Raw genomic sequence first — 6,677 nt, 5'->3', positions numbered from 1 at the left:
CTCTCCACTGCACTCGATCCTGGGCTACTTATGGCAAATTCGTTGCGCGTCTCGACACACGCAACTCGGCTTCAACCTGGCCGAGTCATCGCACGTTTTCCCTTTTATTCCTGGTGCCGGTGGGGCTCTTGAAGAGAACGGGTTTCACTGCAAAGTCGTCCTGCATCCTTGCGACGTGGCCGGCCCACCGTAGTCTCCCAACTTTCACCAGGTGTACGATGGGAGTTCGTGGTTTATAGGCCTGCACCACTCTCCGCTATTCGTTTTCACTCAGCCAAAAATAGTCCGCAACACCTTTCGTTCAAATACGACAAGTGCACATACGTCTTCCGTAAGCAACATTACAGTCTCAAGTTCGTAGAGGACTACTGGTCTGATTAGCGTTTTGCACATCGTCGTTGTGGCTGGTAAATGGCTTGGTAATGCGTACCATCGGTGCCTTGTGCACTGGGCATAAAATAGACCCCACAGTGGTTCACAGCCTCTTACCTAGCAACTCCCAACCCAACCTCCTCGTGGTACCAGCCGGGATACGAGCAACCTCGGGTGGAGATCGGGTAACCAACCCCGGTGGAAACCAAGGTCGTATGCTGACAGGGGGGGAGGGCTCCTTCGAGCTACGTTGGCCCTCCGGCGATACTGTGGGGTTGGTTGCGGGCTTTGCAAGCCTGAACCACTAAAAAAACCAAAGCAATGGACTCCGTAAGTAATAATAATAACTCTAATCGGAACAATCGGCAAAGACCCAGGCGACGAAAACGGACTAACGATTGGAAATTAGGAACGTGGAACTGTCGGTCTCTAAATTTCCTCGGAAGTACCCACGTGCTTTCTAAAGAAGTGAAGAGCCGCAAGTTCGACATCGTAGCGCTGCAGGAGGTATGCTGGAAAGGAACGATGGTACGTACGTATAGAGATGGTCATACCATCTACCAGAGCTGCGGCAATACACACGAGCTGGGCACAGCTTTTATAGTGATGGGCGAGATGCAGAAGCGGGTGATCGGGTGGTGGCCGATCAACCCCCGAATGTGCAGATTAAGAATCAAGGGCCGATTCTTCAATATAAGCATAATTAACGTGCACAGCCCTCACCTCGGAAGTACCGATGATGACAAAGACGAATTCTACGCGCAGTTGGAGCGTGAATACGACCGCTGCCCAAGACATGATGTCAAAATTATCATCGGGGACTGTAATGCTCAGGTTGGTCAGGAGGAGGAATTCAAACCGGTGATTGGACGGTTCAGCGCTCACCCGCAAACGAACGAAAACGGCCTAAGACTTGTCGACTTCGCCGCCTCCAAGAACATGGCCATACGTAGTACCTTCTTCCAGCATAACCTCTACCATCGGTACACCTGGAGATCACCCAACCAGACAGAATCACAAATCGACCACGTTCTGATAGATGGTCGGCACTTTTCAGACATTATCGACGTCAGAACCTATCCGGGCGCTAACAATGATTCGGATCACTACCTAGTGATGGTAAGGATACGTCAAAAACTATCTGTTGTGAACAACATACGATACCGCCGCCCGCCACGGTATAATCTAGCGCGACTGAAGCAACCGGAGGTCGCCGAAAACTACGCGTTATCTCTCGAAACCGCGCTGCCGGAAGAGGGTGAGCTGGATGAAGCCCCTCTTGAAGACTGTTGGAATGCCGTGAAAACAGCCATTAACAGCGTAGCGGAGAACGTCCTAGGCAGTGTGGCACCGAATCGACGTAACGAATGGTTTGACGAGGAATGCCAGCAGATATTGGATGAGAAGAACGCAGCGCGGGTACAAATGCTGCGTAGAGCCACCCGTCAGAATGTGGAGCGATACAAACAGAAGCGGAGGCAGCAAACCCGACTCTTCAAGGAAAAGAAGCGCCACCAAGAGGAGAAGGAGTGCGAAGAACTCGAACAGCTGTACCGCTTTCACGACACACGGAAGTTCTATCAGAAACTCAACGGATCTCGCAAAGGCTTCGTGCCGCGGGCCGAAATGTGCAGAGATAAAGATGGAGGTATCTTGACTGATGACCGTGCGGTGATCGAAAGGTGGAAGCAGCACTACGATGAACACCTGAATGGCGTGCAGGCGGAAGACCATGATAGCGGAGGAAGTGACCACATTGGTGCAGCAAGCGACGAAGATGTGCCACCCCCATCGATAAGGGAAGTTAAAGAAGCCATCCAGCGGCTGAAGAACAACAAAGCAGCGGGAAAGGATGGCATTGGAGCGGAACTTATTAAAATGGGCCCGGACAAGTTGGCCGGCTGTCTGCATCAATTGATTGTCAAGATTTGGGATACGGAACGACTACCGGAGGAGTGGAAAGACGGGGTTATCTGCCCTATCTACAAGAAAGGTGATAAGCTGGATTGTGAGAACTACCGAGCCATCACTATCCTGAATGCCGCCTACAAAGTGCTGTCCCAAGTCCTCTTTCATCGACTATCGCCAATAGCCAATAGATTTGTGGGAAGTTACCAGGCCGGCTTCATGGAGGGTCGGTCTACAACAGACCAAATCTTCACCCTGCGGCAGATCCTCCAGAAGTGCCGCGAATTCCGAGTCCCCACGCACCACCTGTTCATCGATTTCAAAGCCGCATATGATAGCGTAAACCGACAAGAGCTATGGAAAATTTTGGACGAAAACGGCTTTCCGGGTAAGCTTACTAGACTTATCATGGCTACGATGGATGTGAGAATCTCGGGTGGATTGTCGGACCCATTCGAATCTCCCAGGGGACTTCGACAGGGAGATGGTCTATCCTGCCTGCTATTCAACATTGCGCTTGAAGGTGTTATAAGGCGATCGAAATGCGGGGCACGATTTTCAATAAATCCAGTCAATTTATCTGCTTTGCTGACGACGTGGACGCTGTCGGCAGAACATTTGAGGCGGTGGAAGATCAGTACACCAGACTGAAACGCGAAGCAGAGAAGATTGGATTGCAGATAAATACGTCTAAAACGAAGTATATGCTGGCGGGCGGGACCGAGCGCGACAGGGCTCGCTTGGGCAGCACCGTGGTAATCGACGGGGATGAGTTCGAGGTAGTCGACGAGTTCGTATACCTTGGCTCGCTGGCAACAGAGGACAACAATACCAGCGGTGAGATTAAAAGACGTATTATCAGCGGAAGTCGGGCCTACTACGGACTCCACAAACACTTGCGGTCGAACAATCTGAGCCCCCGTACAAAGTGCACACTGTACAAAACGCTAATTAGACCGGTTGTCCTCTACGGGCACGAAACGTGGACATTGCTAGAAGAGGACCTACGAGCACTCGGAGTTTTCGAACGGCGGGTGCTAAGAACCATCTTTGGCGGAGTGCAAGAGAACGGTGTATGGAGGCGAAGAATGAACCACGAGCTCGCGCGTCTCTACGGCGAACCAAGTATTCAGAAAGTGGTTAAAGCTGGACGGATACGTTGGGCAGGACACGTTGCTAGAATGCCGGACAACTATCCTGCAAAAATGGTTTTCGCATCAAATCCGGTAGGAACAAGACGAAGAGGGGCACAGCGAGCGAGGTGGCAAGACCAGGTGGAGCGAGATCTGGCGAGCACTGGGTGCCCGCGGAACTGGAGATCAGTTGCCATGGACCGAAACAGATGGAGAAATTATACTGCGCAGGCCTTGTCATAAGACGTTAGGCCAATTAAGTAAGTAAGTAAGTACATCGTCGTTGTGCGGCGCCGTATGCTCCTTGATCGAAGCGTCTCGCGGAGCGAAAAATAGGCACGACTTCCAGCTTGGATGCGTCGTTGAATCTCCTAACTCGTATTATTGTCGACGGTGTCTAGAGATTCCAAATATACGACCTCATCAATCATTTCCAGTTCATCGTCGTCAATATTCACTGTCCGTGGAAGGCAAGCGTTGCTTTCTCTGGAGCCTCTTGCTACCATATATTTGGTTTTCGATTTGTAACCCAATCCTCCTAACCCTCGTCTGGCGTAGGTGTCGAGGTCGTCTGCGAAGGCTAGGAGTTGGCTACTCTTGCTGAAGATCGTTTCTCTCGTTTCGATGCCCGCTCGCCGGATCACACCTTCAATAGCGATATTGAATAACATTCAACCCAGTTCATTCCCTTGCCGCACCCATCTGCGCCATTCGAAAGGACTCGAGTAGCACATCACTCGCTCTAGGGTAGCTTTGATTAGCCGCGTCAGTTCGTACGAAAACCCGTACTCGTGCATTATCTGCCATAGCTGTTCGCGTTCGACTGTATCGTATGCTGCCCTTAAATCCACGAAAATATGATGCGTGGGCAGATTGTACTCTCGAAAATTCTGGGGAATTCTGATCCGTAGCAAAGCTTGCCAGATACTGCTCTACGAATTCTCTTGCTATAGGGGATAGACGACGTAGCAAAATATGGGAGAGCACCTTGTAGGCAGCGTTAATGTCGCGTCCTCTCTGTCCTGTTCTAACTTTTGAACCATTATACCGATTTTGAAGATTTTAATACCAAATGCAATATTTGTTTTATGGTGTCTACATTTTTTATAAGAAGCTGATATTTTTTGACATTAACATATCTGGTAGAGAAACGGATATTTCTAGTTAGTCTTTGCAGAAAATATCCCTTTCGATTCAGGTAAAAATGAATTGAAACTATTTAAAACGGTTAAGTGGTTCAACAGTTATAAATATTTAAAGAAAGTAAATTTTGATAACAAGAACGCAGTCATAATTTTTGAGAAATAAAAAATATAGGTCTAAAATTTATTGCACTGGACATTTTACTGTTATTGTCAGTAATCAAAGCAGGCAGGTTGGCTGATTTAAGTTTTTTTTAGTACAACAAGGGAATCGAATATGATGGTTTTCTATGAAATTATTCAGCAATCTTTTGGAAATGTTATGTAGAACAATTTTTCCACAGCCGCTTTTCACGGTGGAGGAAATCATTAAAGAAAAAAATTGATAAAATCACAGTTTTTTTAATTTCAGATTTCGATTCTGCATCCTTTCCCGCTTATTTGGATACTAATTTTGCAATGTTACGGCCACGGAAAGTACCGAGCAGAAGAAATTCAGTAAAAAGTAAAAAGCTTCAGTAAAAGGACGATTTTCCAACTTTATGTACCTACCTTTTTGTCACGGAATCAGCGTATTGAAACAAACTTTTTTGTTTGGTTAGTGAAAGTTTAGAACAGACTAACTTTTCAATTTTGAATAGAAAACACAGTTAGAGGAAAAAGAAAACAAGCAAAATTTTAGTTACTAAAGTTTGTATGTGCGTCTTCGTGGGATACAAAAATTGAATAAAAGAAAACTTTTCTCACAATTAAATGTCTGTTTCGAACAGACACTGATGAAACCTGCAAGTCTTAGGAGACGCGAATAAAGTTAATAGTGGAATTTAATAGTGAAAAAGTGTTCTTTCGTTTAATTTAAAATTTTATTTTTTTCTATCTATCATTCCTTTTCTTTTTGCTCAAACGGTGTTTCATTTACAAAGCTAAAAGTTATAAAAGTCTTTTCCAAACTTCTACCAACAAAACAAAAAAAGTTCGTTTTAATACGTTGATTGGTTTTCTAAAACGATGCGTAAAGTTTGAAAATTGGCATTTTACAAAAGTGGTGTTTTGTTAGGACAAGTTACTACCTTACTGGTTACTGGAATACTTATGTGTATGATTATTTTTTATTCACTTTCCGACCACGGGAACACATTGTTAGTAACAAAATAAGCGACAAAATCTGTAGATTCAAAAACCTAAAACGGGATTTTTTTCAAAAAATTTGGTAATTTATATCGCCTTAAAGGAGTGCGATACATATATTTAGGCTACTTGAATAAAATAATACTGCAGTGGACTTTCTGAAGTCTGTTCAGTGCTAGGACAGGTAGGAAATTTAGAGCTTGACAACTTTTCTAAAGGCGCCAAGTAAAATTCAAAGCACTTTCAATATGAATTGAGTCTTGATTTGTTCACTACATTCATTAACGTTCATTGATACCTGTATTCATTATCCCTGTTATCCTACCAACCAGTCTATACGAATCTCCACTGCACACAAAACACAACATGAAAGTCAAATTCATCCCACGAAACATGGAAACCGCCGACAGCCTTTGACAGGTAAAGTATCGCCATGTTTGACGCCATTGACAGTATGTATTGTATTCCAAAGACATGCCCTTGAAATGAACCACCATAAAAAGGAAATATGACCCCAACAGTTTTAATTTAGCATCAAGAATCAGTGGAATGGGGAAAGTAAGATAAGTAAGTTAGCCAGAGTTCTACCTTTATTGCCGTCGCTTTACGGTGCAAACATTCGCTAGGGGCGCCAAAAGGAACGGTGAGAACATAGGGTAAATGTCGTGTTTTTTAAGAATGCAAGCAACCGTCTGAAAATAAATTTGAAATCTATTGAGCGTAATTCGACTACTCCTTTTCAGAAATTTAAAAATCCAAAGTTGTAGTAGCACATTGATGATGGATGCCAAAACAGTACCCGTTACCCTAGCGTACGCAATTCTACCCGGAAAAGGTGAAAATGGCATAGTGGGATGGCGAGAAGCAAGTGAGCACAGAAAAGATAAACACCACGCGTTTGATGTTCTTCGAGATGAACTCCGTCCGGTCAGTCAACGTTTGTGATTAGAGAAGTAAACATCGAATTTAACGGTTCTCCCGATAGGGTCTCGTT

This window comes from Sabethes cyaneus, chromosome 3 (genome assembly GCF_943734655.1).
Source record: "Sabethes cyaneus chromosome 3, idSabCyanKW18_F2, whole genome shotgun sequence".
Lineage (NCBI taxonomy): Eukaryota > Metazoa > Arthropoda > Insecta > Diptera > Culicidae > Sabethes > Sabethes cyaneus.
Note: the sequence above shows the minus strand (reverse complement) of the source record.